The following is a 26,489-nucleotide window of genomic DNA, read 5'->3' as shown; positions in this document are numbered from 1 at the left end:
ACCCTTCACTCGAGAAGCACTGCTGGTTCCGCTGGAGTCTTACCAAAAAAATGTTTATGAATGCAAAAAGCTATGCCATATCTCTACAAAAGTAGACCAAACTCGAAGAAGCTTTTCCAATATCAGAAAGCAGCAAAAATTATCATCATTTAATGCATTCCACAGCTTGAAATAACTCCAAATACCAAACTGCAGCAAGCGGGAAGTGTGGCTGCCCTCCCTAACACTGGCCTGCACCAGCGAGGACAAGGCAGGTCGTGTCCTCAGTGTGCATCACTTCAGAGGCTAAGCAGAACGTGCATCAGCACACCTAACCAAGAAAGCAAAGTCTGGGTACGCACAGGGTTACATCCTGCTTCAGCAAAATCTCTTAACTACACAACACATTTTCAAAGTTTAATTTACTAAGTGCCTGGCAAAGATGGGAGCAGTGAGGGGCAACGCTTACAGAACCACTGAAATTGCTGCAGCAAGCCTGCAAACTCCAGTGAGTATTTCCAGACTGGTCTACCTACGTTCTGCTGGGTTTACTCCTTACTAGTGTAAGTCTACAAGATAAAATATAACTTCTCATGTACAGAGATGAAATTTCAATTAACTAAATGTTCCAACAAAATACCTAGCATGACTATAGACAGCCTAGAGATCTGTGCTTACCACAATGTATTTCAAACAATTAAACCAAATGTTTTCCTTATAAACATAGGAAACTACAGGAACACTGAAAAACCTCTCACAATATTTCACAGCTATGGAAAGTCAGAATGGCTGATTCTGATCAAATTTTCTCAAGGCAGACCAGAAAACAGGACTCACAAAGTAGTAATAAGATTTAGCAATTGCACAGAAGGCAGGTAGCTGTACAAAAATCCTAGGATTGAGGCAAAGATGAGAGAAACAGGAGAGATTAAGGGGAAAAAAAAAAGTAGTACATAAAATAATGACGCCTAGACCAAAAAAAGGATCCCATTTACCTCTTTTCCATATTGAAAATCAACTGAAATCAAAAAACAACAAATTAAAACTGAGGAAATGAAATTCCACAGCATACCATGCACATGAAGCCTCTGGGACATACTGCCACAGAGCAACGTGGGAGTAATTCAATAAAATATTGGAAGTGGATCTACATAATAAGAACATCTGCGATTCCATTAGCAGAGTAAAAGAGTACACTAGATATAAATTTTCATCTAGCCAGGCATAAGCAAACCAGTAATTAACATGGCCAGAAAGTTATCTCCTATGCAGGCAAGTTATTCCACATGTGTCTGCATTGAAGCTCTCGGGCTTTTATGCGCAATGTGCCAAGGAGCCACTGCCTGAGATAAGATGGGTGCCTGAGTAGGTGGGCTGTGATCTAATCCAGTTTGGCAAGCTTCGCATCTGTGTATAAAGATCGCATTTCAGTTTTCAGCAGCTTATTGTGCAGCTTCTCAAAAAGAGAAACAACACTACCCACTTTTTTTTTTTCAGCAGAGATAATCCTCAGTGACACAAAAAGGGCAGATGAAATTTCACCCAAACCTATTAAATAAATACCTGTGGAGCAGTGAGCGATCCTGGAATGCTCTGGTAGAAACACAGCTATTTTGGAAAGTTCTCAGCACCTAAAAAAATGGGTTTATTGGGGAAATTAGATTTTATCTGGAAGGGCTGCTACTGGAGAGCCCCACCGTTAACCCTAAAAACAAGGATTCTCAGAAGCAGTTTCCTGCGCATTCACACTCCTGTGTTTTAGGCTCAATGTGAGTCTGAGAAAGTTTGACAGTGACAAAAACTGCAGTAGGTGCGTCAAGAGCTCTGCATCTCCTCAAGAGAAGAGGTGAGTGAACACAGGCAACACAGCCACAAAACTCACATGGGGCAGGAGTCATTTGGGCTCAGAGGGCAGGAACGTGTCCTCCCCACTTTCCCACCGTCCACAAGCAACTCGCTGCCAGCTCCAGCTTTTGCATATCTGACTCAGTCTTAGCCCTGAAACATTTCAGGCAAGCATGTCTGATTGTCAGCTCAAACACCATGGGCTTTCCCAGAGAGCCACAGCCCCAGAAACCACTTCTGTCCAGCAGGACGACACCAGCCAGCTTCACATTTCTACCCAACAAAAGATCCCACAAATCCCAGAGGGCCGTGGGCATGCAACGCTGCAGGAATACCCACGATGTGCAAACCCTCCCACAGCTGTGGGATGAAAAACAAGGTGCAAAGAGCCACAGTCTCCCTTCCAGCCCAGGGAGAAAAGCCTTCACCTCCCAGCACTGCCACCTCTACAAACCCCCCTCCACCTCCAGCAAGTCTCCGAAGGCATTTGTGCTTTATCCAACAACAGAAAAGAGCCGACCGCAAGCTGAGTTAAGCCGAAAGGACCCTACCTGCCTTGCCCGGGGCCTGCTGAGCACAGGGAACAACTGCCATGTCTCTTTTGAACTCCACAGGTTGAGCCAGGCTGTAGTTTCGACATTCTTTGCAACTTTCCACCAGCACATATGATATGTTCAAACTTGAGTAACTCCTCCCTCCTCCCTCCCTCCACACACACAGACAGGCCCAGGAGATGGCCCTGCCTCTATCATCCCAGTTCCTATAGCAACTCCTGACCGAGCAGATGGAAACAGAGCTGTTTTCTAGGCAAATCTGCCTTCTTGGATTCCTCTGCTCTTCCCTGCTGTTGGCCCCTCCTTGCTCCAGTGCTCTCCCTAGGGGCTGCTCCGCTGGCACCTGGCCCAGACTTCGCCTGGAGGAAGGCCAAGCTTTGAATTCATTTAGTAAAACCACAACATAAAGCAGCTCTCCTGCTCAGGAAGCAGGGCCCGTGTAGTCCCAGGGGCAAGCCAGGCCCCAGCACAGCACCATGGAGCCAGCTTGCACCTTCTTGTTTAACACTGCTCCCTGCGCTCGCGGGAAAAATCCTGGCAGAGGCATCACCCCGCCGTGCTCCTCATGCTCTTCACCAGCCCGTCTTGTCCATGGGGGAAAGGTAAAAAGCAGAGACAGAACTAGTCATTTATTAAGCAAGTCCAGCCGGCGGGATTATCACAAGCAAAGAGCAGAGTGGGGGCACTTCTCAGACATTTGGACTTTTGCTTCCAAAGGCTTTCCTGGAAGAGGGCAGTGACGCCAGGGCTCGATGCATGTTCATCACAACAGCTCACCTCTACTGGTTTCCTCTGGTTGGGGTCCCACAGGAGTGAAGATCACAAACCCAGCTGTCACACAGCTGCACGACACCACGTTCATTTCCTTTCCACTTAAAAATAGAGAGAAAACACAAAACTCAACACCAGAACGTGGCAGTTGGGCAGAGATAACTACCAAGGGTGACAGGTGACACGGGCAGGTGACATTGCTGAGGCTCCATGGTGGCAGGACAAGCAGAAGCACAGCAGATGGAGCCACAGGAGGCACTGATGTGGCCTCCCAGACCTGGAGGCTGCGGGCACCCTGGGGCAAGCACCCACACATGCCAGTAAGGCACCACCACAGGGCACAGCCACAGGGCTGCCACACCACCCTCCAGCTGCCACCCCTGCCCACAGCCGGGCTCTGCTGCAAAGCTACTGCTGCAGCCGCTGGAGAGCCCTGGGGTGCAGCAGCCAGGGGCCACGCTCACCTGGGTGACAAGGCCACTGGGATTTGAGAGGAACGCCATCTCCCTCAGCCTGCTGGTCACGCTTCTTTTGATGCAGCCCAGGATTTGGTTGGCTGTCTGGGCTGCAAGTGCACATTGCTGGCCATGGTGAGCTTCTCACCAACCAACACCTCCACGTCTTTCCCCTCAGGGCTGCTCTCAATCTGTTCTCCACCCAGCTTGTATTTGTGCTTGGGATTGCCCTGACCCACATGCAGGACCTTGCACTTGGCCTTGCTGAACTTTATGAGGTTTGCACAGGCCCACCGCTTAAGCCCGTCAAGGTCCCTCTGGATGGCATCCCTGCCCTCCAGCACATCAACCACAGCACACAGCTTGGTGTTGTCAGCAAACGTGCTGAGGGTGCCCGCAATCCCAGTGTCCATGCTGCTGACAAAGCTGTTAAACAGCACCGGACCCGGTACAGACCCCTGAGGAACACCACCTGTCACCAGTTTCCACCTGGACATCAAACCATTGACTGCAACTCTTTGAGTGTGACCATCCAGCCAGTTCCTTATCCACCAAGTACTTCATCCATCAAATCCATGTCTTTCCATGGAGACATCCTTTAGAGACAAGAATATTACATGGGACAGTGTCAAATGCTTTGCACAATTCCAGGTAGATGACATCAGCTGCTCTTCCCATATCTGCCAATGCTGTAACCCCATCGCAGAAGGCCACCAAATCAGTCAGGCACAATTTTCCCTTAGTAAAGCTGTATCAGCTGTCATCAATGACTTCCTTATTTTCCATGTGCCTCAGCGTAGCTTCCAGGAGGATCTGCTCCATGGTCTTGCCAGACACCAAGGTGAAACTGACTGGCCTGTAGTTCCAGGTCTTCCTTTTTTCCCCGCTCTTTAAAATTGGGGGTTATGTTTCCCCTTTTCCAGTCAGTGGGAACTTCACGGGGCTGCCACAACTTCCCAAATATGATGGATAGTGGCTTAGCCATTTCATCCACCACTTCCCCAAGGACCCGCAGAGGCATCTTATCAGGTCCCATGGACTTGTGCACCTGCAGGTTCCTTAGATGTTCTTGAACCTGATCTTCTCCTACAGTGAGCAGTTCTTCATTGTCACTGCCTTTGCCTTCTGCGACTTGGGCAGTGTGGCCAGAGCACTTGCCCATAAGGACAAAGGCAAAGAAGCTGTTGAATACCTCAGCCTTCTCCACATCCCAGGTAACCAGATCTCCCATTTTGTTCTGGAGAAGGCCCACATTTCCCCTAGTCTTCCTTTTATCACCGATATACCTATAGAAGCTTTCTTTGTTGCCCTTGACATCCCTGGCCAAATTAAATTCTACCAGGGCTTTAGCTTTCCTAACTTGACCCCTGGCTGCTTGGACAATTTCTCTGTATTTCTCCCAGGCTCCCCGTCCTTGTTTCCACCCTTTGTAGGCTTCCTTTTTGTGTTTGAGTTTGTCCAGGAGCTCCTTGTTCATCCACGCAGGCCTCCTGGCATTTTTACCTGACTTCCTCTTTGTTGGGATGCACCACTCCTGAACTCGGAGGAGGTGGAGGTGATCCCTGCGTATCAACCAGCTTTCTTGGGCCCCTCGTCCCTCCAGGGCTTTATCCCATGGTCAGCTACCAAGCAGAGCCCTGAACAGGCCAAAGTCCGCTCACCTGAAGTCCAGGGCTTTGGCTGGGGTAGAGTTAATTATCTTCACAGTAGCTAGCAGGAGTTGTGTTTTGCATTTGTGCTGATAAGAGGGGAAGTTTTAGTTCCGGCTGAACAATCCTTACACAGAGTCAAGGCCTCTTCTGCTCCTCACCCCACCCCGCCAGCAAGCAGGCTGAGGGGCACAAGGAGCTGGGAGAGGATGCAGATGGGACAGTTGACTCCAACTGACCAAAGGGATATTCCACACCATACAGCATCATGCTCAGCATGTAAAGCTGGAGGAAGAAGGAAGATTTGGGGGGGGGGCATGGGACACAGGACAACACATTCAGAGTGATGGCGTTTGCCTTCCCAAGTCACCATTACATGTGACTGAGCCCTACTGGCCTGGGGACAGCTGAACACCTGCCTTCCATGGGGAGTGGTGAATGAATTCCTTGTTCTGCTCTGCTTGTGTGCCAGGCTTTTGCTTTGCTTATTAAACTGTCTTTATCTCAACACACAAGTTTTCTCACTTCTACGCTTCTGATGCTTTCCCCCATCCCAACTGGGGGGAGTGAGCAAACAACTGTGTGGTGCTTGGTTGCTGGCTGGGGTTAAACTACAGCAGGTATTCAAAAGAAAAAAGGAAGCAGACATGAACTACCCTGTGCCCACACTAAGTGCCAACTGGAAAATACAGCTGTAAGCCATGGTCACATACAGCCAAATGCTCCCATCTTCCTCCTTATGCCATCTCAGCCACACAATCCACCCCTCCATACCAAGAACAGAAAACTATTTACTTTTTTGCCCCTGGGTAATTTGTCCATGTGTGAGTGTGTTAATCATCTCAGAGGGATGGGACAATCCCTAAGGCTCATAGATGGTTTGGGACAGAAACACAATGACCAGCAGTAGGGTGGAGGTGGAAAGGTATGAGAACCTTTCCTGGTTGGGAAGCCCTACTCCACGATTGTGTTACTGATTCAGGTAACACACTTACAAGGCACTCTCCTGCCAAAATAAGGATGCCTGCCCTGTCAACATCATGATGCACAGGGACCAAGCTGGATACAGGCCCCTGGGGTAAGCTGGGACCAGAACAATTCCCTTTGGAGGACACAGGGCAGTTTGTGACAGAAGGTACTGCTAGACATCCAGGAACAGGGAGTCCAGGAGGGACACCAATAAAAGCATCAAAGCAGATGCACATCACATAAGCAACATCAAGGCTGTACAGAAAGCTTCCCATTCTCCCACAGCCCTGGGAAGAGCAATGGCCCAAGTCCAAACAGATCTGAGTAGCTTCTTTCCCTGGGGAAGGACAGCGCCATAGACACACAAAGCACTGCTAGAAAACTGATGATCTTGCAGTTACTCACTGATGCCTTCAGCACTTCAACATAGAAATAGGCTCTCTGCTGGATGCCCTCTGAAATGTAACTTGATCCCACGCTATACATTCACTAATCAATCTAAGGATGAAGCAAAGCAGAAAACACTTTTTTCACTGGAATGAGCCCAAATATGCACAATAACAGATCCCACTCAGAGCTATTACAAACTGAAGTACTTCAGAGAGTTTTGCATCTCACATCGCAGAGGGAGCATACTTCTGCAATAGCGTCATCGGTTCTCAAATTGTGTATTTGAGAAACTTCCTAATGACCTCATAGCAGCACATGTGACCAGTAAGTCATCTTCTCAAAGGACTAGAAATAACATCAACAGACCCTGTTTTGATTTTGCATAGAACAGCTTTCTGCAGCATGAGCAAGTTTCCAAACAGCAAGGGAGCAGAACCAGCAGCTCAGGCCAGGGCTGGCATTTTTACAGTTTCTCCAACAGATCATGTTTGGCTTCATAAAAAAAATCTGTCCCACTAACAGATGAAGACCCATTAGCAGATAGTAAATTCCATCTAGAAATTTAGACACAAAAGCTTGTTTACCCCAATGCAGGACAATCTGGCTGTTTTTAAGGAATCTACACAGTATCATAAATCCCAGAAGTACTTCAAAAGCATTCTAAGAGATAAGAGACGGTCTCAGAAAACAGAAGATTATGCCTTGAAAATGTTTCTACAGGCTTTAAAAGCAGCTTATTTTCATCCAGTGCTTAAAAATAACCTGCTATACTGAATAGCACAGCTGAAATTTGTGGGTGATGAACTAGTGAGCTGTTCACACTGAAATCAGGAAGTTGCCTTTTGCTGTCCCAGAGCCACTGCCTGATCAGGTGGCAGTGGGAGAAATAAATGAAGGAACACCCACGAGCATGTTGATGCTAAGGTGAAGACAACTAGAGAAACACCTCAAGACAGACAGACAGCATTGAACACCTGAGATCCCTCCTCTGTACCAAGCACAAGGTTCTTGCAGAGGAGAAGCTACGTAACCCCACTATAGAAATGGATGTCAAGAGACACGCACTAGACCTGTGACTTGCAGCCAGAGAACTGTCTCAGTTACCAGCGGTGAGACAAGGATACATACCTGAGTGAGAATAAGGAAAACACTAATTAGAGAAACACCTAAAAGCTTTTTCTGCCAGGCCTCTCCTGAAGCAGCAGCAGCACAGGCTGCGCCGGTGATACACCAGACCACCCGTCCTTCTGCAGTGGCTCTGCTCCATGGCCTTTATACTCCTTGCCTTCCAGTCACCCACCTAGCCCAGCTACGGCAGGACCTCTACCTGCCTTTATCCAAGAAGGCAACAGCAGGGCCCAGTGACCCCAGTAAGCACCAATATCTCATATCAGACAGGACCAGGCCATCACTTGAGCAGCCTATGGCTAAGCAGGGACAAAGGAGTTGAAGAGCACAGGACAGTCCCACTAAGGACTGGACCTGCACAATGTTCAAGCTTTTTATTCTTTCAGTGAGAGGTGGTGAAAGCCAGTTCCCACCTATCATCTTTCCAGGAACTTTTGATGCAACACAGCAGCCTGCTGTAAAAGTGCTTTGTTTACCCCCTACAGCCCTCTTCTGCCCTTAACCATGATGTGAGGGCATGTTCACTCCCACCCTACCCCAGCTGAAACATCTGCTCAGCCTAGCTCTGCTAGTACCATCCTCTCACTGCAAAGAAATCCACTTCCAGCTGTAAACCTGGGAAAGAGGAAAGCAGGGCAGAGCTTGGCACAGTGGGGAGGACAAGTTTGGGACGCATATGTGATATCCTTTAAGAAATACTGACACCACCACCCTTACATACAAGGTACCGACTAGAGCTGCTGTGCAGGATAACAGAAGGCAGCTCAGAGATTACAACATAGCTCATGTCGTGACATACATGGGACTTGATGTGGGACAAACCCTCCTCAAGTGGTGTAAGAGACAACAGGGCACAAGGGGAGCACTCGCGCTCCACCACACATCTCCCATCCCATGCCAAGGAAACCTTTCCTGCTCTGAAGAGAGATGATGAGGGTCCTCAACAGGGCAAACACCACAGCAGTGTGGAGTCTCCTCTGCCCCTCAGCAACTTGCTACATCACCACAACAAGCACAGCCTCTGGTCCAGCCACAGGATAGATACATCCTCATGCCTCAACAGATAAAGTTCTGCAGCTAAGCCAAGCTGCTTGTTTCTGGGCACACAGGCAGCTGCTCAGTGAAGCCCTGTCCTACTGGGACATGGGAGCAGAGGCAGCCTCAGCATCACTTTGCCATCATGGCTCCCTCACCCAGGGGTAAGTGACTGGGGAGGTGGCAATGAAGGAATGACAACTCCCCTCCAGCCCCCAAAATCTCACTCAGAGCTCTAATACTACCAGGAAAGATCCTAACAGCAGCAGCAGCCTCCCGTCTTCTAAACATGGTCCCCAGCTGCCACATCATGGGCTGCTTCAAAGCTGGGGATGAGAGTAGAGAGAAGGAAAGTAGTACTTAAACCCCCAGGTCAGAACAAGTGGAGTGAGACCAATTTAGCTTCAGTTGCTATGACAGAGCCCCAGTGAACATCATCTAGACAAGGAATAAACTCCTGGCACAGAGCAGCAGCAGCACTCAGCAAGGACACACTTGTAAACACTCTCCCTGGCCATCTTTGCTGACGCAACTGTGAGAAAGGGGCAGAGGAAACCATCATCTGCAAGCAGACATCCCTCCCTATCCCTGGACACTGGGAGCAGCCCAGGCAGGATCTCTCCAGCTTCTTTGCCTCGCTTTTGTCTGCGAAGTACCCTCTGGTGTCCTGCAACAGCAAGCACTGCCACTCCAAGGAAGGGCTCAACTCCCATGAGGTAGTAAAGCTTCTGCTCTGGGCTTTTGATATCTAATCCCTGGAAGCAATTGATATATACAGCAGGCACAAGGCCTCTTTCAAAGCTGACCTTTATTCTTGAAACACTAGATAATATCTAATATCCTGAGCATTGTGCTTCATGTCCTTCTCTCCGCCCTCTATCCCAGTAATGAGTTTGGAGCAAGGAAGGCAGTATAAGGAGAGTTCTGACAAGCAGAGCTGCACAGGTGCCAGGACTGCTGGGGGCAAAGCCCTGCTATCCCACCTGCAGTGATCCTTTCCCAAGTCTGTTCCTCTCCCCCAGAAGCTTCCTGGGTGAAACTGTGTTGGCATATTTCACCTCAAAAAGTACAAGCCATGGGGATCCGAGAAGACCAATGTCTGAGTGTTAATTCCAAATCCAGCTCAGAGAAAAGCTAATCAGCTTCCTTCATTGGAGGTTTTATTCCAGAGACTGCGAGAATGAGCAGAAAGCCAAAGCAAACCAAAAGCTATAAGCCTCAGCAAGGAGGAACAGCACACGGGAAGGGAGATTCAGCACCAGCCATTTGCTTTTCCAGCAAGGGACGCTAAAACAAATGGGCTAAGCTCAGCTTGTAGCAATGCTGCTCCAGCTCCTCCGCTTGTCATGCACAAAGACAGACCCCTGCAACAGTTAAGTGGTGCATGGAAGAACTGGTGGCATAAGAAGAGCTGTCAGCCAAAGTCAGCCTCTAGCTGCCACCCCTGAAGCCCTGTACAGCTGTTGCTCCAGCACCCTCCAACCATACAACCCCAAACCTGACCTCCGCGCTTTTGTCCGAAGCTAGCATGCAGAGAGCAGCTGACAACAGTAGTCACCACATTTCTGCGATTCCTCAGCAGGACTATCATCTTCAAATAACCAGAAGACTGCAGAAGCCCATGCTCCCAGCCCTTTTCATTGCCTCTGGTATGGAAACAAAAGGCAGGAGCATGCTCCCGGGCACGCGGTTCAGACGGGCAGGATACCAAAGGGCCCCTCTGCATGGCGCAAGTGAGAATCTGTAACCCACCCAAGGACGCTGCTGCTCACTCCACATGACCAGACTTCTGACACGACGGCTGGTTTGCACTGAAGGAAAACAACATGAATCTCCAGAGCAGAAGACAGTGCCAAGCAAGATCACAACCATCCCACAGCAGCTCTCCCTTTCAAGTGCCAATGAAGCACACACAATTTCTGAATCTCCCCGTGACATGAGGGTATGCAGAGTCCAGGGATGCAGCCAGACTTGAGTCTAGCAACAAGGCCTTGGCTAAGGAAGCTTCCACCTCCTCAGCAGCTCCTTGCATCTCAGCCATTTCCCCTCCAAGCAAGGCCTCCTGGCCTAAGTATAAGGGTGTTGCAATCTGCAGCTTTGTCTGAAGAAATCCAGCCCAGACGCAGCAGCAGGCCTCTGGTCTGGCCTGACTACATGCCATTCACGGACACCCACTGCGTCCAGAAGCTTGTGGCATTTCTGAAGGCAAGTTTACTTCTCAGATGTAGAGAGCTCTTCTGCTCCCGTTAATACTCAGGGCCGTGATAGGCAACTTAGATGTGCACTCCAGCAGGCACACTGATCTCATGACCTGGTATTTTTTCTGAAATAAACACAGCAGGCTCTGGGGAAAACCCTCTCCTCCCATTGTGAGGGGCTGGGGAGGGTAGATAAAAGGCAGCTGCATGCCTTGTGTATGTGTGGCCTCAGCCTGGGCGCACAGCTGGCTGGCACCAATCCCACACTCGCCTCAGGGCAAAGGATGCTCACAGTGCTCCTCCTGCCCCTCCTGCCCAGTGCAGCTCCTATCTGGGCAAGCACCACAGCTAATACCAAGGGGGAAACACCCATACGCTCATTCCAACAGCAGGATAGATCCTACAAGCACTGCTTCACCTGTAACACCCCATGCAAACATGAGAAAACCACCTAACAGGATCCCTGCCTTTTCCTGCAGAAACAGCACTAGGGTCTGCTCATATTTCCCATACTAGCATGGAAAAGACTGAAGGATTCAGACATGTTACACTATTAGCCCTACTGGGACGTTTCCTAACTGTTCACTTAAATGTTTTTAAACCAGCAGGATGAGGTAATTCAAACTTAAATGCATAACACACCATAAGGTGGTTCTCTAGGTACAACTCTCAAGCAAAAGCAAACAAAAGCTGATCCGGCATGGTACACTGCTCCATCCCCGGACGTTTTCAGGACTTGGCCAGACAAAGCTACGGCTGAGGCGATCACACACTGGAGACAGTCCCACTTCAAGCAGGAGGTCAGGCTGAAGATCTCTAGATGTCCTTTCCAACCAGTATTTCCATCATTCTGTGACAGCAAATGAGAAGAGGCATAATAATTATTGCCAACGGTTTTATGAAAGACTTGCATCAAGTTTCTCTGAAGAGATCCTTCTAGATTATATTAAAAGCTTGGTTAAGTATGTCGGCACTGACACAATCAGGGCTAATTCTGTACTGGCAGGGATACTGGAGTACCAGTATCTGTGCCTTGATGTATTGTACAGGTCTCACACAGGGTCAGCACACTGCGTCAGACTGTCCTTGCACAAATTAACACCTGCCATAAGAGATTTCTTTTTGGCATTTAACTTCAGCTATGTGTTCAAATACAAAGGCTTGCAATTATTCCAAGAATACAGGTTAAAAGCAAGACAGCCAATAGCTCTCAGGACATTAGAAACAACTAGAAAAATCATTTCCCACTATAAGTCTTTACTCTAGGGAGGTTGCAGAAGCACTGCTGCTATTTGGTGTCCTTCCAGTGCTGGGAGGAGGCCAAAAAATGCCGTAGCAGAGACTGAACCACATCTAATCACTGGTGGGTTCAGTCCTCAGGAAGAAGGCAGCATGCCTACATGCGATGCTCTGTCTGGAGGGTGATGGGGAAGCAGCATCAGGCACCAAGAGAAAAGAGGGTCGTTGGCCACCAGAGAAACTGCCACAATGCTGTTCCTCCCAGCTGTCTCCCATGGTACATGCACATGGCACTGGCCAGCAAAGCTCATTTTCTGAGAGTAGAGCCCTGTCCAGGTTGCCCCAAACCATGAAAGAAAGTATGTAGATGGATGGCATCAAACTGATGGAAAGATGAAGGGCACTTTGGGAGACTGGGTTATTGGAATCATATCCATCAGAATCCAGACAAACGCAAGACACATGCACTTACAAAGTCCACAAGATGAATTTACAGTGTTGGGATCCTTGTCCACGGAAACTGTGAGGGAGCTCGCTGCATGGCTGCTGCTCTGTTCTCTTCAGCAGCCAAATCACAGCACACATGACCAACACCTCATCCCAAACAACAACATGGCACTGGAGGCTCGCGCTGCACATTCGCACCAGCACCCCCAACTCAGCTTCACTATCAATGCAGAAACTAAAGAAACTCCTGGAAGATCACATTACCCAGTACAAAGGTGTGACAGCTTGTCAGGAACATAAGAAACAGCCTAAGCTTAGGGAAAAGCACTCATTACAGGCTGACATTTTCACATTGGACAATACTGGTACTCCAGCTATTTCTGCTACAGGTTTTTTGTATGGGTTTGTTTTGTTTTTTTCACTTTTTGACAGGTAGAAGCCAACAAGCACAAGCAAAATAAAGCAGTAATACAGAGAACAAAACCTGACATTTGACTAGTTTAGCTCTCCAGAAGGCAGCAACACAATAATTGATATCACTACCAAATGATACATGCAACAGAAACATGCCCAGATTCAAGGAAAAATAAGAGCTGCAAATGCAGTGTGCTCTGCAGGCCCTGTCTCTGTATTTGCTCGTTCTTCAGCAGCTCTTTGTTACTGATGGGTGGGACATTTTTACACCTTAAATGCTATTCCCAGAGAAACTGAACTAACTTCTCATTTTTACTGCAAAAATTCATCTGATTGGAAGAAAATACCCCACCCTCTTCTTCTGGCCTCCAAATTGCAGCTGGCAGACTCAGGACACAGGACAGTCCTGAGGAAGAAACACAACTGTTTGTTTGTCTGTGCCGCCTCTTGTCCTCTCGCCCTCTCCTCCATCCCCCACGGCACATACAAGCTGATCCATCTCCCTACGATCTCTGGACAGGAGCTGACTTGTTTCAGGTTTATCACGCACCAGAGCTCTGCACTGCAGAGCTTTGCAGAGAGATTTGGGCACAGTACCCAAGCATCAAGGAAGGAAAGTCAAATCAGGTCAAGAGAGCATCATCCATGCTGGGAGCCCTTCCAAGCAAACACCCAGAGAGCTGCTGCATTAGAAGCAGACAGGCCCCAAATCCAAATTTTGGAACAACTCCACCCAGTTTAATTCCTTGGTCATACATTCTGCAAGCATTAGTTCTGAGTGGGCTGGTGTTTCAACAGCTCCTTACTTGAAGCTTCATGGACAAAACAAGGTTTAGGCAGCACTCTTCAGGGTACAGCTCATCCTCTCCCATGTGTATGCACTGCTCGGCCCAGGTGGCTGCCCTGGGACAATCATCAGACTCCTGGTGGACAGACAGCCCATGAACAGACCCAGCAGGATCTCATCCATGAGCAGGGAGCAGCATTAAGAAATAAATGCTTGAGCTGGTTTGAAAAATATACAGCCTCACTGCAATCCCTCAGAGCTACAAGTGGTTTGCCAGTCCTTTGCATTAAAAGAAGGATCCTGGGAGTATCAGCCAGTGACTAGGACATGGAACCAAAGCAACTTATGTTCACAACTATTTTACCTAGGGAATAAAATAGTACAACATAGAAAGTAGGTATTTTAACTTGCACTGTACCACACACAAGGATATCAAAGCTTGATGAGCATGCATACAGGTTTTCCACCTCTGTGCACTTGACTTTCCACCTCCATGAAATGACATGACACCTCCTGCATGAAGTTAAGCATTGGAAAAGAGTTTCTGATAAACTCCCATGGAGCAGACATGCTTAAGTGACAGGCAGCATAGCAACAGGGGAAAAAAACCACACCACCAAGTCTGTGCTCACCTGTAAGATTTACTTTCACCTATTTGTTTCAGGAAGCAAGCGTGACCCACAGAACGAGTCTCCCCTCCAGGCACTGAAATGGAGTGGAAGGAGCTTTTAACACATCTTGCTTTATACATTCCTGTCTCCAAGTTACATAAAATGTCAGCAGATTTCAAGTTTGGGATTTGAAATTTTCCCCACCCAGTCTGATTCCAATTTTTATTTTCACTTTTTTTTTAGAGAGAGAGATTGAGAACAAATGGCTCCTTGACTCTTATTTCCATAATCAGTATTAGTAAAAAAAATACTATCTTTTTTTGCATAACTAATGCCTTCTTGATTGGAAGAAGTAATTTCAGGCACAAAGGAGCCCTGGCATCAGGAAAGTGCGCCTCTACCTTGCCTGTGAGAACAGGTTGTACTTTATAAAGTTATTGGCAACAAAAGTTTTTAGCTTGGTCTCCTGTGCTGGGAACACCATCCAACATCACTTTAGAACAGCTTTGCTTAATTTTCAACATTCTTAAGCGATGGCTGTGATTACTTTGGAAGAAGCAGCCTTTCCATTAAGTACACCTTAGCCCAAGTTGCCATCAAGAGAAGTGGAAAACAGCATCCCTTTTGAGAGGTACCAGAGATTGGTGGGATCCTCTGTGGCAGAACATCAGCATCAAGTCCTCCCTGCTCAGAATGTTCTCATGCATCAACAGAAGAACTATCATCAATTCTACATAAATTCCTCTGCTGAAGCCAGCAGAAAAACGTCTGTGGAATTAAAGCAGATGAGAGCCTTCCCTCACTTGGCCTTATCCCAACACCACACACACTAAAGAGAGAAACAGAGCTAAGGAAGGATGAAATGCTTCCTTGCTATCTCATGTTGCTGTCCAAGCAACAGGGACCCAGCACTTGAGAGCATCCCTTGGTATTATTTATATTCAGAAAGCTCTTGCTGGAGCACAAAGCCATCCTGAAGACGGATGCTTTCACAGTCTCTTGTGTTTTGTATGTGCCATGAGGACACTGGGCATGTGACTTGCGTATTAAAACTTTCTCACTCGCTAGTCTAAGTTCAGAGATTCTTTCCCTGAAGAACACACTGAATGATCTCATCTGCAAGCAATCAGCCTGAGAAATCAGCTTGTTAAAGGAAGCTTCTAGGAAAGGAGAGATGTCTCTGGAGAATTTGGGGGCCTATATTATTTTAACCAGTTTGTTAAACCCCAGCTGCTCTCTCCCCACTGGAGTCACACAACCAAGAAACCATTTCTCCTCCCATACAACTCCAGACAGCAGGACAGTTTGCCAACACCTGACTGGAGCATCATGTTTTCATTCTCCACAGCCTGAAAGCACTCACATTTTCATACAAACTCATTTTAAGCAGGTGCTGGAAGAGTGCAAGAACAAACTCAGAGCTGCAAGTTGAGTAGCATCCAGAAAAGCAACCCATTGAACATGCAACAGTGGTGACCTGAATGCGTAAGAGCATTTTCTTAATTTCTGAGTATGTATTTCAGTATTCCCCCACAATTATCACTCGGACCCTAGACACACACCCAGACAGAAGAATAACCAGTATAGTGGGAGCTCTGAAGAGGAGTAAGGGAACAATAAGCTCACTGGAAGCCAGCTTTACCCTGAGATTGCTGAAAGTGGTGTAACAGAATTTTACATCAGTTTCCGGTGACGCTGCCAGGAGCATCCAGAAAGCTTACACTCTGCCCGTGGGCACCCCTCCCCACAAGGCAGTATCTTTTCTTTCCCAGTGAAAACCTCAGGGAAGCACGAGCAGTGCAAAGCACATAGGAAATGAAGTGCAGCATTTGATTCCCAGATTATACTCTGTTCACATTTGCAGGGCCAGCTGCACCTTGTTCATTTAGAAGGAGCACTACAGTGAGTAGAACAAGCAGTGTGACTCATGCCTGCAAACTCAGTCACATTTGCATTCCCTGAGCTTTCAGAAGGACCACCACGCTTCCACCCCAAAGGGGAGGCAGGGAAGATGAGATCAGGATCCTGCCTTTCTTCCATGCAAGCTCTCACACCCTGCATTAGCTGCTGTCCACAGCATCTCCCAGGCAACCCTTTCTTAGCTGCCCCTAGTTGGTCATTCAAGCACTTTGAAAGACTTTCCTTAAACTTCCTGCATAGAAATCACTGTTTAACGTTCAACACAGAAGAAAAAAAGTAAAGCCTCTAACAAAACAGTCTCTAACAAAAGAGATCAGGAGGACTGAGCACTTGGCTCTTCCCAGCCATGGCTTATTCAAAGTGATTATTCACTACTTCCAGCACCTATTCTCAGTTCAACTTGCAAAAGTAACTGTTATGAAACAAACAGAAGAAAGCAAAGATCAGAATGGGAAGGTAATACCATGACAGCAGAGGATCAAGTTAACTGCACTCAGTTCTTCCTCAGTTTGTACCTTTACTAAAGCTACTTACGACTCTTCAAAAAGATGACCTACAACCTCAAACCATAGTTCTCAAACCCACTGTGAGAATCACTGTGAGGGACTTTGCCCTGTACAATGCAAGATGACAGTCACAGTGAAACTGTTTTGATCAATGGTGACACCTTCTAGCTCCAAACGCAACCCTCAACCTCACAACAATTTGAAATATTGCCCTAAAGAAGCTTTTTGCTCTCTGTGTCTTTAAGAAAAAAGAAACACATTGCTTTCTTCAACTGCAAACATACAGGCTAAACAATGTTATGAGACAAAAAAGTCTCCATCAAGCTCTGTACTCCCTAGCCAAGTTCCTAATTTTACTTAGATCAAGATCAGACACCCCCCCAAACATATGTCTGCTACCAAAATCAAGGTGCAGGACAGCCACCCCCAAATCCCTGGGAAACCCCCATCTCAGAAAACTCAAAGCATAAAGGGGGGGCAATATTGAAGGGCTCAGCTGCCACCTCCTATGGCATAGCTTCTCAACCAAATCGTGAAGGGGAAGAAGAAAAAGGAGATTTTCCAGTTCAAGTTCCAACTCCTTTTTAAAAATCAGTTTATAACCACTAAAATAAACACAGTAAGAACAACTGTGCAGTAACTGGGAACCTGCAAAAACAGCTGCAGTTTAAGAGGCAACGTCTGGCAAACACCAGCAGATACAAACAGCCCAAGGGAACAGCAGGACATTCGGGGAATCAAACAGTGAATTTCACCTACAGGCTCATCGAAAATCTCCCTGAAGTTGATCCAACCAGAACATGCAGGGCAGAGGCAACTATTCTCTCTGTGCTGTTTACCACTGTGGTGGGCATCTGCTCCCTGTCAGATCTACCTCCCTGCTGAACTCCTCTCTCCTCCTGGATGCCCAGGCCTCTCCCATGCCCCTAACTGCCCTGTGCTGCCTTAGCCCAGCTGACAGCACCCCCGCATGCCTGACTAGCCACAGGGAGAGATTCAGAGCACAGCTGCCCCACTCCCCAAGTACATCACCTGGATGGGCACACTGTTGCCTGCACTGCTCTCCACTCAGCAGGGGCTCTAGGCTATTTCTCTGGTACCCAAAAAGTCTTCTCACGGGAAGCTGCCGGTCCCTCCAGGGCACAGACCCCCAAGTCCAGCCAAACTCTCTGAGAAACAGCCACCACAAAAGGAAGGAAGGGCAGGAAACCCTGAACAAGCAGCATACTCCTAAGACACCAGTTCTTGCATATTTCAACTGTTTTGAAATCCCTCTAGGACATCTTCAGAAGATGAGTGACCACATCAAATGGTGCAGAACTGCAGCAACAAGTAGCATTCCTGAAGTCATCCCAGAGTCCTACTGCCATTTCACCTTTGGACTCCAGCCAAGATAATTCCCCAGTATTTGGACACTAATAAAACTTTCTGACACTTTCTTCTCAATGACTATTTAGAATTCAAAGACCCAAATCTCCACTCTTTTCCAACGAGCTACCTCAAGCCTCAATAGACAGCTGCATGTTTTGGACATCCTCCTTCGCTGCAAAGTTGACAGTTTTCACTAACACCCAGTTCCAGTTGCTCTTGGCTCTCTGTCCCTCACCACAGACCTGTGCTCTCCATGGCCAGGCTTGTCACTGCGCACAAAAACCACATTCAGGAAAGATGCAACAAATGAAGGTTTTCCTGGACAGTGAATTGAATGAAAAAGATGAGGGCTCCTGGGAAAGGCAAGGAGCCAGCTCCAAGGGAAAAGGCAGGTCACCTGGGCAATTCGCAGGGGAGGAGAAGGACAGAGCACCTCAAGGTCTCACAGGGACTGCTCCTGAAAGTTTAAGATGCTGCAGATTTTCAAACTGTAGCCTACAACCATCAGAAGGCCACAGATAACTTGGTAGCAGCAAAAGAAAGCTCATACACACTGACATCTGCCCAGGCAACAAGCACACACCTGGATAATAGATACAGGCCTTCTTAAAATATAATTACTTTTCTTAATTATACACCAGAGGCCAGAACCCACAGGCTGAGCAAGCCACAAGTGGCATGGGGGCTAATTCACAGAGCTTCTCTTGATTTCAACGGCCCACAGTACGCAGACAATCAGATTAAACGGACACCAGAGCCTTTCTAATTTTATGGTCCACAGAGAGAAGGCAGGAATGGCTGATGGAAGAGCAGCAAGGCCTCTCTGCCCACACACACCACCGCTTCTGGCTCCACAACTGGAGATCTGCCACTAAAGGGCTTTTTTAAAGAACTTTCTTTTTCAGTGGAGTCAGTTGAAGAGACAAAGAAGAGCTCGGCATTTAAAACTGAAGCGTTTCAAAATGTTGGTTTATCTTTTAACTTCAAAAGAAGAGGAATACAAGTGAAACAAATCTCAGTTGCTCCCTCACCAAATTTTTCCCTTTCTGCCTCCAAAAAAGCAAGGCACCCTGAGCTCCACTTGATCAAGTTTTCTTTTCTTTCCTCTTCCCCTTTGGCTTACAAGATGCTGCTAGAGAAGCTGTGAGGAAATAGTCCTAGATTCTCATACTTTTGTCTTCTCCCAATCCCCCATTCCCTTACAGAAAATTCAGAAGCCAGGTGAGCCAAAGAAACAGCAAGCTAGCGCATCCAGCGCAAGCAGGAAGAAACGGAAAAGCACCGATGAACAAGAAACTGAAATACTGAGTATCAACCAGAAAAGGTCAAAACAAAAAGTTGAAAACCAAAGTTTTCCCACAGAGGTATACTTAAAGAAAAAAAAAAAAAGTCTTTCACAAAGGGAAAAAAACCCAAGCAGATGACACCGTCGGCCAGCACAAGCACCCACCTCTCAAGCTTACGAGGACAAACCAGAACGTGGGACCTGCGTGTAACTGCCACCACCGTTACACCGCACAGCTTACTCTGCCAGCTGCTGGCGGGGCCACAGAGCCCCCCAACGCGGCTCCAGCCGCGGGGCAGCAGGCGACGGCCGGTGCGGGTCGGTGCTTGGCCGCGGGGCGCGGGGGCAGCCCCCGCCGCGGGGGCACCCTGCGGAGCGGTGCTGAGCCCGCTGCCGGCCGGCGGCCTAACAAAGGCTGGAAACCCCACGAAATACTGCTGGCAGCGCTAATTAGAAAGGTCTCTCGCCGCACGTTACTGCCTGAAAACACCGAACTGTCCAGAGTAGCGCTTCAACAGGTTTACGCGCTCCCGGGCAGCCGAGGGAGTAAGCCCCGCGCTGCAGCCCGCACGGCACCGGGCGGCGTGCCCCAGCCCCGGGCGACTCGCCCGCCCGGCCCCGGCCCCTGCCCGCCCCGGGCCGCAGCAGGAGCCGGGCGCGGCCGCAGGGGACCCGCTCGGCGCCCCCTGCCCCACTGGAGGCCCGGAGCCCCGCCGGCTTTACCGAAAGGCGCCCCGGGAGCGGCCCCGAGCTCCCCCCGCACTTACGGCCGCCCAGCGGCCGGCCGGGAACGGGGCGGGACGGCGGCGGCCACGGCGCCGGGCCCGCGGGCAGCCGGCGGGACGGGGCGGCCGCCCCGGGCAGCGCCTCCCCCGGTGGCGGCGGGCGGGGTGGGGCCGGGGAGCCGCCGCGCTTACCTGAGGGACCGGGCGGCGGCGGCGGGCGGGCGCGCTGCACTACGGCCCCCTTCCGGCCCCGGGCGGGCGAGGGCGGGGGCGGCCGCGGCCGCGCCGCTCTTAAAGCGACAGCTCGCGGGGGCGCGCGGCGCCGCGGGGCCGCGGGGGCGTCGCTGTGGCAACGCGGCGCGGAGGGCGGGAGCCGCGGCTCGCCCGGCGCTGGGCCGGGGCCGCCCGTGGGCAGCGCCCGGGGCCGCGTCGCCCGGGGCCTCGGGGCTGTGTCCCCGTGTCTCCACGTCCTCCGTGTGCCTCGGGGCCGTGTCCCCGTGTCCCCTCATCTTCCGTCTGCCTCAGCTCCCCACCATGTCCCCAAGTTCCCCATGTGCCTCAGGGCTGTGTCCCCCATGTCCGCACGTCCTGCTTCAGGGCTCTGTCCCCGTGTACCCATGTCCTTCGTGTGCCTCAGCGCCCCGCCATGTCCCCACATCTTCCATGTGTCTCAGGGCCCCACCGTGTCCCTGCGTGCTCCGGGCTGAGTCACGTTCCTGTAACACCCAGGTGCCTCAGGGCTGAGTCACGTCCCGTGCACCTCAGGGCCCCACGGTGTCCCCATGTCCCCCTGTACCTCGGGGCTGAGCTGTGTCCTGCTGTGCCTCAGGGCTGAGCTGTGTCCCCATGTGCCTCAGGGCTGTGCCCCCATGTCCCCCTGTGTGTCAGGGCTGAGCTGTGTCCCCATGTGCCTCAGGGCTGGGGCCCCACCATGTCCCCCTGTGCGTCAGGGCTGAGCTGTATCCCCCTGTGCCTCAGGCCTATGTCCCCGTGTGCCTCAGGGCTGAGCCGTGTCCCCCTGTGCCTCAGGGCCCCACCGTGTTCCCAGGGGACCCCCCATGCCTCAGGGCCATGCTGTGTCCCCATGTCCCTCTGGTGTACCTCACGCCCCCGCCACATTCGTAGGTTACCTTATATACATTAGAGCCCCCTCATGTCCCCCTGTTGCCCCTCATCCCTCAGGTCACCGCCATGTTCCTCAGCCACCATGGCATTGCCCTTGCTCCCCAGCCACTGCCACCTGCCCCAGGTCACCACCTTATCCCTGAGGGTCCCACCCCTGCCATGGTGCCAGCAGGTCTCTCCTGCTGGCCCAGCACCCCCAGAGCTGTGATGGCACTCAGTGGCGTGGGGCCACCGGCCGGTTACAACAGCCTCTCCCACACCTGCCTCTTTTTAACAAACTTGACGTCGATTCAGCTCGTTTTTACAGCGATGTCAAAGGAGACGGACCCTTCCCTGGGGCTGCCCAGGCACACGGCCTCCAACAAGCTGAAGAAAGCAAATGTGAGTGGGAAACTCTCCCGGGCAGGAGAAAGGGAAGGAAGGAAAACCCTGTTTACCGGGGACAGGGTGTGCTCGGAGGAGATGTCCAGCACACCAGGTAAAAACATAGCCAAAACATTAGTGACCAGCTGGACAGAGTGACACAGCCTCCAGGCATAAAGTAGCTGGACTTTTTGAAGATACTGTTTATGAGCAAGTAACAGTGAAGAATGTTGCTTTGTCCAGGAAGCAGAAACACTGGGTGTCAGGGTAATCCCATCGTCCTTGTGATCAAACTTTCTGTCTCCCAAAAAGAATTTTTACTCCTTTTTTGCTGCACGAGTGAACACAAATCAGTTTTCAATTTGATGGCTTTTAGCTCGGTTGAGTAGCTCTCTAACGCTGCAAGGCAAGAAGAGGTACAGACCCTGGCACATCTTCACTAGATTGCTCATTTATTTATCATTTCCCCTGACTTTTGTCTTCTAAAGTCTTCTTTACAGCAGTCTTTTCAGCCTACCCTTTCTCAGACAACCAGTTGTGCAATGCAGTAGTGCAGCACGTAATATCTAGGTGAGGCAGTGCAACAAAAAAGCGTTTTAATATTTTCTCCATTACACTTCTGGGACACCGTCAGTCCAACCTAGGCAGAGCCAGAGGGTGAGCAACGCCCCTCACGAAAGCAGCTGTGTTTATAACTCCCATGGCATGCCTCCGCGGGGAGCAGCGGCGGTGCCCTCATTGCACAGCGAGGGGATGCAGTGCTGGCTCCTACATTTGGGGGCAACTTGAAAAGCTGCCACAGAGCTTCCTCTGCTAGTGAGGTTACGGACAGTCTTACAGCTCCCTCAGAAAAAATACTGAGCACCTCTGTGGGTACTCTAGATGGGCATGGGGACAGGGGGTCAAGTGTTCGTGTTGTTGGATCAGGGAAATATGGCCAGAGGTACCCCTTTAGGAGCATCTTGGAGTGCTGCATCTCAGTGTGCTTGGTCCCCTAGGACACATCTATTGTACTAAATTAAGCAGCTCCTGGGGACACTGCTGGGTACAGGGATGTGATTATATGTAACGGCAAACCGCCGGCATGGTCCCTGGCCTGGGTTTGACGTAGTGCATCCATCATGCTCCCCTGGGACCGTTCCAGGCAGAATGTCCCAGGGGCTGCTCCCAGTACACATCTGGATGCTGTCTGCATTAGAGGCCAAGAGATTTTACCAAGCAGGGGTGTGTGCTGGAGCAAAGGACTCTGTGCCCAGTAGCAGGACTGGGGGACTCTGGGGCAGCAAGATGGGGCTGAGATCGCCTAAGGGGACTTGGACAAGGGAAGAGGTTGGAGGGACGGCTGGTATGAGGAAAGAAGGGGCTGGGGCTGGAGCATGTATACTCTGGAGCATGCAGAATGGGGAACTGGGGACTCTGGAAGATGAAGGAATGAGATGTAGGCTCTGGCCCGTGGACAGCAGGTGGTATTGGAGGCGTCTGGGGCAATAGAGCTGGGCTGCAAGGGCCCCCCTGTGCAGAAAAGGCAGCTACTAGCAGGAACCACAAGCCTTGCAGGGCTGGAAATTCAAGTACGGAACTGAGTCCTGGCATGTCCCTGCTACAGAGCCTGTCTGTTATCCCCCCAGGGCATTCCAGGGCTCCCAAAGCTGTCCTGGCAGGCTGCCCATCCCCTGTGAGCTCAGCTGGACCTGGTACACGTATCTCTAAACTGCCCTGGCAATGCACAGGCCCGGGAGTAGCTACAACAGGGCTGGGCAAGGCTCAGCTGCGTGACAGCCCTCACAGCACCGTGCTGTGGACCAGGAATGTGCACCCCTAGCAGCATCCTTCACTCCTGCCCTCGCTCTGAGCTGGTCCTGCCATGTTAGGTCGGGCCAAAAGCAAGTGCTGCAGCAAACAGGAACGTAGCAGGTAGGAGCAGGGGCTGACCACAACATGAAACGCTAGACTTCATGCAACAGATTACAGCAGTCCTTTTTGTATTTAGCTCATTCAAGCCACCAGGTTGGAAATGAGTTTTCAGCGGCTGCATTGACTTAAGCTGTCAATATCTGGCTTAGAAGTCGGTTGATGGCCGCCTTTGTTACATCTGCATTACCGTACACCTCAGCTTGCCATCCTGTGCTGTACGGAACAAGAAAACATCTCACCTGTAAGACTCAGCGATGGGGGTTTTATATTTCAGGCACCTGCATCTGTTTTGCTGCGTTATGCCCCATCGCGCTAGTTTGTTTGGACAGGTTCCGCTTTCCCCCCCCCACCAGCCCTCTCGCAAGGCGGTGACAGGATCCCGAGCCATTTCTTGCGTGTGCGCCATTGCGGTGTCGCTGTTCGGGTGCCGGGAGCGCCGCAGGCCGCTGCCTCTGCGCCCTGCAACGCCTGCCTCTGCTGCCCCCTCGTGGTGCCTCTGGGCTCTGCTGGGCTTGGGGGAAGCCCTTGCTCACCAGGTTCGCAACCAACCCTGAAAGATTTCACCACCACCACCATCACCATTGTAGAAAGACCTTTCTCTTTCCCACAACCTTTACAATTCCAGAATTTTCCAAACTCCATCTTCAGTTGTTCCTTGTGATTGCACGCCTTCCCCTGCCTACACAAGGGATGCAGAGCCCCTCTGAAGGGCTCGTCCTGGGCCACCACTCACAGAAGTTGTGTTCCAGCTGCTACTTGCTCCACACAGTTCCCTGGCTGCACATGGACAGATTGCACTTTTTTTTTTTTTTTTTTTTTTTAGTAGAAATTAAGCAGCTGCATTCTGTGAGTGATTCAGCTTTTTCAGCTGCAGTTTTTTTGAGATAAGCAGGTCCCTCTGCATTGCCGTGGGCTGCAGCTCCTTGCTCTTCTCTGTTTTGGCCTGCCGTGCTGCGCTTGGTTTTTCCACACCTCTTCTGCAATCACTGCATGTGTGATCCAGCTTCCTTCCATCTCTGGGTCACGTGTGGCTGCTTCAGTTCATTATGAAACATCTGAGTTCTGCTCTTATCGGGGCCTGAGGAACTAATTGCTGTTGCCATGAGAAGACCTGCTTTCTGAGACACATTGCTCAGTGAACAGCTATGTGAGGCACACTAGCTGTCTGTCATCACGTGGCATGGAAAAGATCTGATTTATGTCCCAGGTAAGAGGTTGGCCAAGGAGGTGGTGAAATCTCCATGCCTGGAGATTTTAGAAGTTGGTCTGAACAAAACCCTGAGCAACCCTGCAAAAGTTTGTTCTTCTACAGAGTGGAATGTTGGACTGAAGAGCTGAAGGACAAAGCTGGGGGCTGCAAAGGCACAGCATGGCCTTTTGGGACTGACCTTCATGGCGAGGAGTCCTCATACATGAGATACATGAGTCTAGAGCATGGACATGCTTTGGAGAAGATTTTCCAGGTGGCCTTTCCCCAGGCAGGCTCTTCCCAGGGAGTGGGGCTGGGGAAATCCCGGGCAGATTACTCAGACTTTCCTCAGGATGCCTAAATTAGGGCAGCTGAATCCCAGCCTCAGGGGCTGGCTGATAAAGCAGCCCAGGAAATTCAGTAAGTTCAAAATATCATCCACTGAAAATCCTGGACTCTGCATTTCCAGCAAGGAGCCATGAGTGGCTCTTTGCAATAAGCCCCATGGCTGGACAAGGAGCAGAACCAGGTCCTGAGCCATATTTCTTTATTTCTAACTCAGGCAGCCTGCTCATGTCTGGGAGGCAGCAGCCCCACTCTAAGCTGCATCTTGCTTTTTAGCCCCCAGACAGCATCACATTCACTTTGTCCAAAAAATTGGTGGCTGATCCCATAATTCATGCACAGAACCACAAAGTGCTACTGAACTCCCAGTAACCCGTAAATGCAGAAATGGCAGAGGTGTCAGTTAGAAGAGATCACTGGTGAACCCTAGTTTGACCTTCCCCTCAACCAACCCTCCTTCCCAGCATGTCCCATGGTTTTCTTTAGGGGCCTCCCAGCGTTTCCCCAAGGAGATATCTTATCCCAGTGCCGTGGTTCATACCGTGCCCCATCTCCCCAACTGGAGCCGTAGCACCTGACCCAGGTCCATGAACCCTCTCCCAGTGCTGGGCACCAGTGTGTCGGTGTCTGGGTCCTGCTGTGGCTCTGACCCCACTATTCTTGCTGGTTGGACAGTTTTATTTCCCCAGGAAGGTCAGCACTTCCCAGCACACGGCAGCGTGGCAAATCTTAATTTTAAAATCTCAGATGAAACAAGTTGTGAAAGTCTGATCTTGGCAGTTTTATTCTTACAGCGTAACAGAGGGAGGAAAGCACACAGGATCTTTGCACTCTCGTCACTTCAAGAGCTGAGCTACTTTCTGCTAATTTGTGAGAACTGACACTAAATTACAACATGCAAATAAAGGCACTGGAAAAAGTTATGCAACAGTGACAGGTAGGTTAGCAGAGTACAAACCCGACCCAGGAGAGTAAACCTAAGTCCTACAGCCTTTTGTTACAGCTCTTGGAAACCACAGTCTCTCATCGCAGCCACAAACAAAATCAGCAGTGAAAACTGCACGGCTCTTCCTGCAGTCCTGGTCTTTCATCGAAGTCTCTTCTGGCCACTGCTGGCCCCTGTGTCACCAGAGTCCTGGTGTCCCCTTGGAGGGGTGCAGGAGTTCACAGGCCACCTGCTGCTGACGATGGTGCTCCAGCAGCTGATGTCCGAGAGCAGGAGCAGGAGGTCAGCTTCTCACACACAGTTTAGTGCTCTGCACGGGAGAAACTGGT

General features: G+C 50.2%; 1 protein-coding gene across 6 annotated transcripts in view; it reads right to left on the bottom strand.

Moving 5' to 3' along the window:
* The window catches only part of LOC102057925 (discoidin domain-containing receptor 2-like), a 61,223-nt gene extending 40,630 nt beyond the window's left edge, over positions 1-20,593 (bottom strand). Inside the window, exons 1-2 of one of the 6 annotated variants that reach the window (XM_027809483.2) lie at positions 2,376-2,504; positions 1,543-1,610 (exon numbers count right to left, since the gene is read on the bottom strand). The gene's annotated coding sequence lies outside the window, so the exon portion shown is untranslated. Of the gene's footprint in view, positions 1-1,542; positions 1,611-2,375; positions 2,529-3,155; positions 3,286-19,718; positions 19,834-20,276; positions 20,406-20,470 lie in introns of those variants that run through there. The other 5 variants (XM_055720697.1, XM_055720698.1, XM_027809484.2 and 2 more) reach the window with 5 other exon arrangements.
* Between the last annotated feature and the right edge of the window lie 5,896 nt (positions 20,594-26,489).

The sequence above is a fragment of the Falco cherrug genome, chromosome 9 (genome assembly GCF_023634085.1).
Source record: "Falco cherrug isolate bFalChe1 chromosome 9, bFalChe1.pri, whole genome shotgun sequence".
In the NCBI taxonomy this organism is placed as follows: domain Eukaryota; kingdom Metazoa; phylum Chordata; class Aves; order Falconiformes; family Falconidae; genus Falco; species Falco cherrug.
Note: the sequence above shows the minus strand (reverse complement) of the source record. Positions and strands in the feature narration are given on the sequence as shown.